The sequence below is a fragment of the Nerophis ophidion genome, linkage group LG06 (assembly GCF_033978795.1).
Source record: "Nerophis ophidion isolate RoL-2023_Sa linkage group LG06, RoL_Noph_v1.0, whole genome shotgun sequence".
Lineage (NCBI taxonomy): Eukaryota > Metazoa > Chordata > Actinopteri > Syngnathiformes > Syngnathidae > Nerophis > Nerophis ophidion.
In genome coordinates, this window is record NC_084616.1 from 50254776 (window position 1) to 50264413 (window position 9638).

The 9638-nt window shown below is 44.9% G+C and overlaps 1 protein-coding gene across 1 annotated transcript in view; it reads left to right on the plus strand.

Annotated features, from left to right (window-relative positions):
• Window positions 1–398: 398 nt before the first annotated feature.
• The window catches only part of pkig (protein kinase (cAMP-dependent, catalytic) inhibitor gamma), a 50175-nt gene continuing 40935 nt past the window's right edge, over window positions 399–9638 (plus strand). Inside the window, exon 1 of the mRNA XM_061904141.1 lies at window positions 399–731. The gene's annotated coding sequence lies outside the window, so the exon portion shown is untranslated. The remainder of the gene's footprint in view (window positions 732–9638) is intronic.

A 9638-nucleotide genomic window follows, 5' to 3' on the forward strand; every position in this document is an offset into this window, starting at 1 on the left:
CTCAATCAATCAATCAATTGAAGTTTGTTTTTATTATTAAAAATATATACATGTTAAAAATTGTGGGGTTTTGAGGGGCCCCCAAAACCGCTCAATAATAACGTACAAATTCTGTATCAAATTTAGGAACGTGAAACAATTTATGTGAACGAAATCGAACCCCCTAAGAATAGGCCATGGGATTCTTTGTTCAGTGCAAACATGGAGGAAGTATTTGCCTGTAGTGCCAACATGAAAAGGGCTGCAGGCTCCCTGGAGGAAACCTCATCAGGTGGGTGTCTTCTGGTTTGATGCGCCACCAAATAAAGCTGCGAAAAACTAAATACAGGTGTGAAATCCACACTGCGAAGCTTCCCTTCCCCCCCATCAAAAGATTATTTTTGTGTGTGTGTGTGTGTCAGCGTGTAATGTTGAGTGCAGTGTGGGGTTGGCTTTAGCCCACAGAGGAGTGGGAGCCTCCACTCTGGTTGGCTCTCACTCGGCTAACTCCATTTTGGAACAACAGCTGTTGGAAGACACAACCTTTCGCCGTTGTTTGCTGACGGTACCGAAGGGAAGACGTCGGGTTTTTTTTTTTTTTTTTTTTTTACACTGCTTCGCCACCTTTCTTCGCTTTCGTCCGACTTCGGCCAGCTTCGTATTTTGTTCCAGCGCCAGGAAACTTAACCAGGGGATCCATGGTGTTAAATCTCAATTGTAACAAGTGGATGAGAGGAGCCGAGCGGATCAAGGTTGGTGACGGTCTCTTTAGCGCATATGTTCTTGTGGCGAATTATATTTATTGACTGCACGAATGTGTTCAATGTGTCCGTGGAAGTGGATTCGTGTCGCCACGACGATGGCTTTACAAGGCGGTTATGGTTATAGGTTGTGGCGGGTTTTCCAGACCAGGCATTAAACCGTCCTTCGCCTTCGTTCTCATTCGGAACATGTTCCGCGTACTTGGTGGCAATGATTAATCACGACAATGGATTACATTTGTTCACATTTTGTATTAGGCTTGCGGTCATCATGCATCATGCTAGCTGCCTCTGCGTCGCATGCACGTCCTTCCCAGACGTTAGCCTGCGCGGACTATAGTTAGCTCATGATTACATGGAAAACACTCACACAACACACGTATTTTTTATCTTCTTGAGACCTTCGAAAAATCAATCAATCAATCAATGTTTATTTATATAGCCCTAAATCACAAGTGTCTCAAAGGGTTGCACAAGCCACAACGACATCCTCCGTTCAGAGCCCACATAAGGGCAAGGAAAAACTCACATCCCAGTGAAAAAAAGCCTACCTCTTTATGACCACCCTTTTTAGATTTATAAATTTACAAAAATATATAAATTAATAAATATAAAAAATTAATTATATATACATACTATGCCAATATAAAGAAAGCTTGTTGTAAAAAAATGAGTTGAAATTTCACAAGGTAAAGGTCACAATTTCACAAGAACAACTTCGAATTTTGGCATTATTATAAAAAGTTTCAATTTTACTCAAGGCAAGTAATCAATTTTCAGGAAAAACTGAACATTTTTGCAATATTATGATAAAAGTTGGAATTTTACTCAACAACAGTCGCAATCCCCCCCCCCAAAAGCTTTTAATTTTGGCATTTGGCAAAAAGAGTCGTATTTTTACTCGACCAAAGTCACAATTTTATAAGAAAACTTTCCAAAAAAGTTGTCAAAATTATAAAAATTACCGGAATTTCCATACATCCTTTTTCTACCGCTTATTCCCCTTTGGGGCGCTGGCGCCTATCTCAGCTACAATCGGGTCCAAGGGGGTGTACACCCTGGACAAGTCGCCACCTCATCGCAGGGCCAACACAGATAGACGGAACACATTCAGACTCACATTCACACACTAGGGCCGATTTAGTGTTGCCAAAATGATGACAAAAGTCATAGTTTCACTCAAAAAAATGTCACTGTTTTACAAGAACAACAAAAACATTGGCAATATTGTGATAAAAGTCTGAATTTTAACATGGCAAATGTTACCGTTTTGCATTAAAAAGTAATAATTTTACATAAAAAAGTAATAATTTTTCAAGAAACTATTGCACTTTACAGAAAGAGGAAATAATATGAGAAATTGTTCCCAATTTTCTAAGAAAAAAGTCAACACATTGTAAAAAAAGACTGCTTTTAGTTAATTTTTAATTGTTTTTTATTTTTTATTTATTTACTTCAAGTTATTACAGTTTGTCTCTATAAACATATTTATTTTATTTTTTTAATTAATTTTGGCCAAAGGGGGCGCATTTCAATTTCTTACACACACTTGTTATTTTATATGTTGACCAGATGGGGAGCACTTTTAAAACCGACGCACAGTCAATTTGAAAAATCCCTTGTTTTTGGGACCACCCAAATTTTAATAGATTTCACCAGCAGAGGTGAAAATGAGACATTCTCTATTAGATGCGATGGTTTTCTATATTGGGACCATGATTTCAGTCCTAACTTGTTCACCGGTCCTCATATGGAAGGTACTTTTCCTTTTTTATGTCTCAAGAAGGGTAGAAATACAAGAACACACACACATGCACACACACAAACACACACACTTCTTAACCTGATGGTACTGAACTGTCCTGTCCACACAGCTGCTTTCCATGCATTACTGCAATGAACAACAAGCATGTTGCTCCGTTATTGCACTGAACAATGACAGCTAAAGGGAGATTTCGGGCAGCAGGCTGGTGGGGAGCCACCAGGGACCCCCGCTTTGGTGGAGTGTTGCTGGGCAAGTGCCAGCATCATAAGGCATGAGCATGAGTGAAGATAAACACTGGCTTCTTGCCTGTCTATGGTCCTTCTCTCTACTGTTGCCTCACTTGCTGTAACCCAAACAGTCATCTGGTCACGAAATGTATATTGAACGAATAAATAGCAGTCCATCAATAGTTTCCTTAAGGGGGAATGTTTTGGTTCGAATAAAAACTGGTTGAAAAATATATTGCTGTCAGAGGATTGTGCATGTCTTGGCCTAGGGAAACTGTTGCACATCAATAGAGATTTTGTTTCACATTGAGGACAAGGGAGGAAAAGTTAACCTGCTGCTGCTAGTCAAAAGATTTATCCATCCATCCATTCATCTTCTTCCGCTCATCCGAGGTCGGGTCGCGGGTGCAGCAGCCTAAGCAGGGAAGCCCAGACTTCCCTCTCCCCAACCACTTTGTCCAGCTCTTCCCGGGGGATCCCGAGGCGTTCCCAGGCCAGCCGGGAGATATAGTCTTCCCAACGTGTCCTGGGTCTTCCCTGCGGCCTCCCTGTTGGACGTGCCCGAAACACCTCCCTAGGGAGGCGTTCGGGTGGCATCCTGACCAGATGCACGAACCACCTCATCTGGCTCCTCTTGATGTGGGGGAGGAGCAGCGGCTTTACTTTGAGCTCCTCCCGGATGACAGAGCTTTTCACCCTATCTCTAAGGGGAAGACCCGCCACCCGGCGGAGGAAGCTAATTTTGGCCGCTTGTACCCGTGATCTTGTCCTTTCGGTCATGACCCAAAGTTCATGACCATAGGTGAGGATGGGAACATAGATCGACCGGTAAATTGAGAGCTTTACTTTCCGGCTCAGCTCCTTCTTCACCACAACGGATCGATACGGCGTCCGCATTACTGAAGACGCCGCACCGACCCGCCAGTCGATTTCACGATCCACTCTTCCCTCACTCGTGAACAAGACTCCGAGGTACTTAAACTCCTCCTCTTGGGGCAAGATCCCCTCCCCAACCCCGGAGATGGCACTCCACCCTTTTCCAGGCGAGAACCATGGACGCAGACTTGGAGGTGCTGATTCTCATCCCAGTCGCTTCACACTCGGCTGCGAACCGATCCAGTGAGAGTTGAAGATTTTGGCCAGATGAAGCCATCAAGACCACATCATCTGCAAATAGCAGAGATCTAATCCTGCAGCCACCAAACCAGATACCTTCAACACCCTGACTCCACTTAGAAATTCTGTCCATAAAAGTTATGAACAGAATCGGTGACAAAGGGCAGCCTTGGCGGAGTCCAACATTCACTGGAAACAGGTCCGACTTACTGCCGGCAATGCGGACCAAGCTCTGACACTGATCGTACAGGGAGCGGACTGCCACAATAAGACAGTCTGTTACCCCATACTCTCTGAGCACTCCCCCCATGACTTCCTGGGGTACACGGTCGAATACCTTCTCCAAGTCTATAAGGCACATGTAGACTGGTTGGGCAAACTCCCATGCATCCTCAAGGACCCTGCCGAGAGTATAGTCCAAGGTTCCACGACCAGGACGAAAAACCACACTGTTCCTCCTGAATCCGTGGTTCGACTATCCGGCGTAGCCTCCTCTCCAGTACACCTGAATAAACCTTACCGGGATTACTGAGTTGGGATCCCACTTTAGTTGGAACACATCCTCTGGTTCCCCTTCTTAAAGAGAGGAACCACCACCCCGGTCTGCCAATCCAGAGGTACCGCCCCCGATGTCCACGCGATGTTGCAGAGTCTTGTCAACCAAGACAGCCCCACAGCATCCAGAGCCTTAAGGAACTCTGGGCGGATCTCATCCACCCCCGGGGCCTTGCCACCGAGGAGCTTTTTAACTACCTCAGCAACCTCAGCCCCAGAAATAGGAGAGCCCACCACAGATTCCCCAGGGACTGCTTCCTCATAGGAAGACGTGCTGGTAGGATTGAGGAGGTCTTCGAAGTATTCCCTCAACCGATCCACAACATCCGCAGTCGAGATCAGCAGAACCCCATCCCCACCATACACGGTGTTGACACTGCACTGCTTCCCTTTCCTGAGGTGGCGAATGGTGGTACAGAATCGCTTCGAAGCTGTCTGGAAGTCGTTTTCCAGGGCTTCCGCGAACTCCTCCCATGTTCGAGTTTTGCCTCTGCGACCGCTGAAGCCGCACACTGCTTGGCCTGTCGGTACCTGTCTGCTGCCTCCGGAGTCCTATGAGCCAAAAGAGCCCGAAATGATTCTTTCCTCAGCTTGATGGCTTCCCCCACCAGCGGAGTTCTAGGATTACCGGCACGACAGACACAGACCACCTTGCGACCGCAGCTCCAATCGGCCCCCTCGACAATAGAGGTACGGAACATTGTCACTCGGACTGAATGTTCAGCTCCTCCCTTGTGACATGTTCAAAGTTCTTCCGGAGGTGGGAATTGAAACTCTCTCTGACAGGGGAGACTGCCAGATGTTCCCAGCAAACCCTCACAATGTGTTTGGGCCTGCCAGTTCTGTCCGGCATCCTCCTCCACAATCGCAGCCTACTCACCACCAGGTGGTGATCGGTAGAAATCTCCGCCCCTCTCTTCACCCGAGTGTCCAAAACATGAGACCGCAAATCCAATGACACAACTACAAAGTCGATCATGGAACTGCGGCCTAGGGTGTCCTGGTGCCAAGTGCACATATGGACACCCTTATGTTTGAACATGGTGTTTGTTATTGACAATCTGTGACGAGCACAAAAGTCCAATAACAAAACACCACTCGGGTTCAGATCCGGGCGGCCATTCTTCCCAATCACACCTCTCCAGGTTACACTGTTGTTGCCAACATGAGCGTTGAAGTCCCCCGGTAGAACGAGAGAATCACCCGGGGGAGCACTCTCGAGTACTCCCTTGAGTGAATCCAAAAAGGGTGGGTTCTCTGAGCTGCTGTTTGGCGCGTAAGCACAAACAACAGTCAGGACCCATCCCCCCCACCCGAAGGCGGAGGGAGGCTACCCTCTCGTCCACCGGGTTGAATTCCAACGTGCAGGCTTTGAGCCGGGGGGAAACAATAATTGCCACCCCAGCCCGTCGCCTCTCACTGCCGGCAACGCCAGAGTGGAAGAGAATCCAGCCCCTCTTGAGAGAACTTGCTGTGCGTCGAAGTGAGTCTGACTATATCTAGCCAGAACTTCTCCACTTCGCTCACTAGCTCAGACTCTTTCCCCCCAGCGAAGTGACGATCCACGTCCCAAGAGCTAGCTTATGTATGCGAGGATCGGACCGCCAAGTGCCCTGCCTTCGGCTTCCGCCCAGCTCACATCGCACCCGACCTCTATGGACCCTGCTATGGGTGGTGAGCCCATTGGAGGGGGGACCCACTTTGCCTCTTCGGGCGCTTGCCATCGTGCCCCACCTGCGGGCATGGCTCCAGAGGGGGGCCCTGGTGACCCGCGTCCTGGCGAGGGAAATCTGGGTCCTTTGTTTGTGTTCTTCATAGAGGTCTTCGAGCTGCTCTTTGTCTGATCCCTCACCTCGGACCAGTTTGCCTTGGGAGACCCTACCAGGGGGCATAAAGCCCCCGGATAACATAGCTCCTAGGAACATTGGGACACGCAAACTCCTCTACCACGTTAAGGTTGCAGCTCAGAGAGGAGCAAAAGATTTATACTACAAATAATGTGGCGTCAACAAGGTCATGCCATTTGGTAATTGTGTCCAAACAAGTTACCAATTAGGAATATGCCTATGTTTATATATTTGTTTGTAATGTATAAATCAACCCAGATTTAAAATGCAATGTAAGCTTTGGTGTCCAACATGTATTTTGTGAATGGTTATTCTCCACTCTGCATCCTTTCTTTTGTGTGTTTTAAACCAATGAGCCAAACATGTCTGTTCTTCTTTAAATGGCCCTTAAGGAAAACTGCTGTCACACAAAAGACATTCATGTCTTGTTGACCTTGAACAGGACACTGCATAGCCTGCCTCCCTGACTTTTGATCATATCTAATGGAAGACATAACTCATTTAAACAGCTCCTTGGCTACAAGTACTACTATGCCTACGTGTGCTCATGTTGTGATCATATAGTATGAAGGAACAATGTCAATATGTTTTATGTTGGTGTGCATTGCACTGCTGATGATTTACACTTAAGTATTCAGTGAGTGGAAGGCATATATTTTCCTGCTCTGCACTGCCCACAATACCACCATTACAATTAGAGCTTTTGGACCCATTTATACTATGGCAGGGGTGTCTGCATTTTTTCCACCGGATTTGCACACTGAAAAAAATCAAAGGATGCAGGGGGCATTTTGATATATTTAATTTTCAAAGCCAATACTAGATATGTAGAATTTTTGAAAGAAAAAAACAGCCTTCGTGTCAGCTTTGTGTTATTAGTAAGGGTGCATTTATGAATAGCAGACAGATATTTATTGTGCCAATAGATATGAGGAATTAGGATGTCACAATGTTTAAAAAAACGGTCCAATGTGCAGGATTAATTGCACTGTGCTGAAGGTGAGTTATTTTAAGCATCACAATATCATTTAGCGCTTATTTACGCCCTAGTGATCTGAATTTTTTTAAAACATCACTTTTCACCTAGAGCTACAACAATACATGGAGATAGTAATTTGCACACCATTGTTAACTATGCGGGTAGCATGGTGCAGGAGGGGTTAGTGCGTCTGCCTCAAAATACAAAAGTCCTGGATTCGATCCTGCGCTCGGGATCTCTCTGTGTGGAGTTTGCATGTTGTCCCCGTGACTGCTTGGGTTCCCTCTGGTTACTCCGGCTTCCTGAAGTGAAGTGAATTATATTTATATAGCGCTTTTCTCTAGTGACTCAAAGCGCTTTACATAGTGAAACCCAATATCTAAGTTACATTTAAACCAGTGTGGGTGGCACTGGGAGCAGGTGGGTAAAGTGTCTTGCCCAAGGACACAACGGCATTGACTAGGATGGCGGGAGCGGGAATCGAACCTGCAACCCTCAAGTTGCTGGCACGGCCGCTCAACCAACCGAGCTAAACCGCCCCACCTCCAAAGACATGCTCTTGGGGATAGGTTGATTGGCAACACTAAAATTGGCCCTAGTGTGTGAATGTGAGTGTGAATGTTGTCTGTCAATCTGTGTTGGCCCTGTGATTAGGTGTTCTCCGCCTTCTGCCCGATTGTAGCTGACATAGGCTCCAGCACCCCCCACGATCCCGAAAGGGATAAGCGGTAGAAAATGGATGGATGGATGGATGGATGGATGTTAAAGGGCCTGATCTACTAAGATCCAATTACCACATGGTAAGCAGCACAAGCTAACCTTAAAAATTGCGTGTACTATTAGTTGGCATTGTGTGTAATCTACTAAGACTGTGTGTGCAATTGAAAAGCGGTGCATATCGCTTTATTTAAATTAGGTTTTTGTGTGTGCTATGCGGGGCTTTCACCAAGGAGACACTCGACCATTTACTGCACATTTATATAAATGTAGCATTTTGCAGACATGTACTACATTTTATGGCCATTTTAGAAGCAGTCCTGCAGTGCATCTACAACATAAACCATTTTTTTGAATGTGCACTCATTGAAGAGACTGTGGCACAAACTGCAAATGTTAACAAGATTATGCAAAAAGGCGTATTGCAATAATTTTTTTCAGCATAAGAGATATGTTAAAGGAGACTTGAACTTTTTGGGGAATTTTGGCAATCATTCACTATACCTATGTGAGACAAGCACTCATATGTTTATTTTTTTTTCTATGTATTCCAATTACTTAATAAACATAGCTGTAGCAAAAGTCAGCCAACAATGAACACAATGTATTTATGCTTTATTTCTGCCTATAGGATGCTCTGAAAAACCTCCAAGGTTTTAAATACATGCTGTATGTGTATATGTAATGTAGTAACAGGCACATTGATAATAGCATGTAGTACTTAAGTATTTGGGTGCAATGGCTGCAATGACGTCATGTCTTCCATTAGCTCAATCGTTAGCTGACTTTGCCAGGGTTTATTTACAATTTAAAAATGATATTAAAAATATACATATCAGTATTTCCCACAGGTCAGGCATCTATTTGTGGTGATGTGGTGGGGTGGGGGGATGGGGGGGTTATTGATGGGGGGTGGCAGCGGCTGCGGCGATGACCAAGAAGAATGCGGAGTTGTAATACAATTACAACTCTTTATGTACATATTTATATACATATTTACATAATATTTACATATTTATATAATATGTAACTACAAGCTCCATTCACAGACAGAGTCCTATTGCTTTTATGAGCGGTCGAGCGAGTCAAAAGCGGGAAAAATAAATATATAAATAAATAAATATATATATACATCCATCCATCCATCTTCTTCCGCTTGTCCGAGGTCGGGTCGCGGGGGCAACAGCCTAAGCAGGGAAACCCAGACTTCCCTCTCCCGAGCCACTTCGTCTAGCTCAGGGGTGCCCACACTTTTTCTGCAGGCGAGCTACTTTTCAATTGACCAACTCGAGGGGTTCTACCTCATTTATATATATCATTTATATTTATTTATTTATGAAAGACATTTTTGTAAACAAGTTAAATGTGTTTAATGATAATACAAGCATGTGTAACACATATAGATGTCTTTCTTTCACAAAGACAAGAATATAAGTTGGTGTATTACCTGATTCTGATGACTTGCATTGATTGGAATCAGACAGTAATGATGATAACGCCCACATTTTCAAATGGAGGAGAAAAAAAGTTGTCCTTTCTGTACAATACCACATGAAAGTGGTTGGTTTTTGGCATCTAATTCATCCAGCTTCCATACACTTTACAAGAAAAACATTGGCGGCAAATTCCGTAGCTTGCTTGATTGACATTCACGGCACCCGAGGGTCTTGTGAGATGACGCTGGCTGCTGCC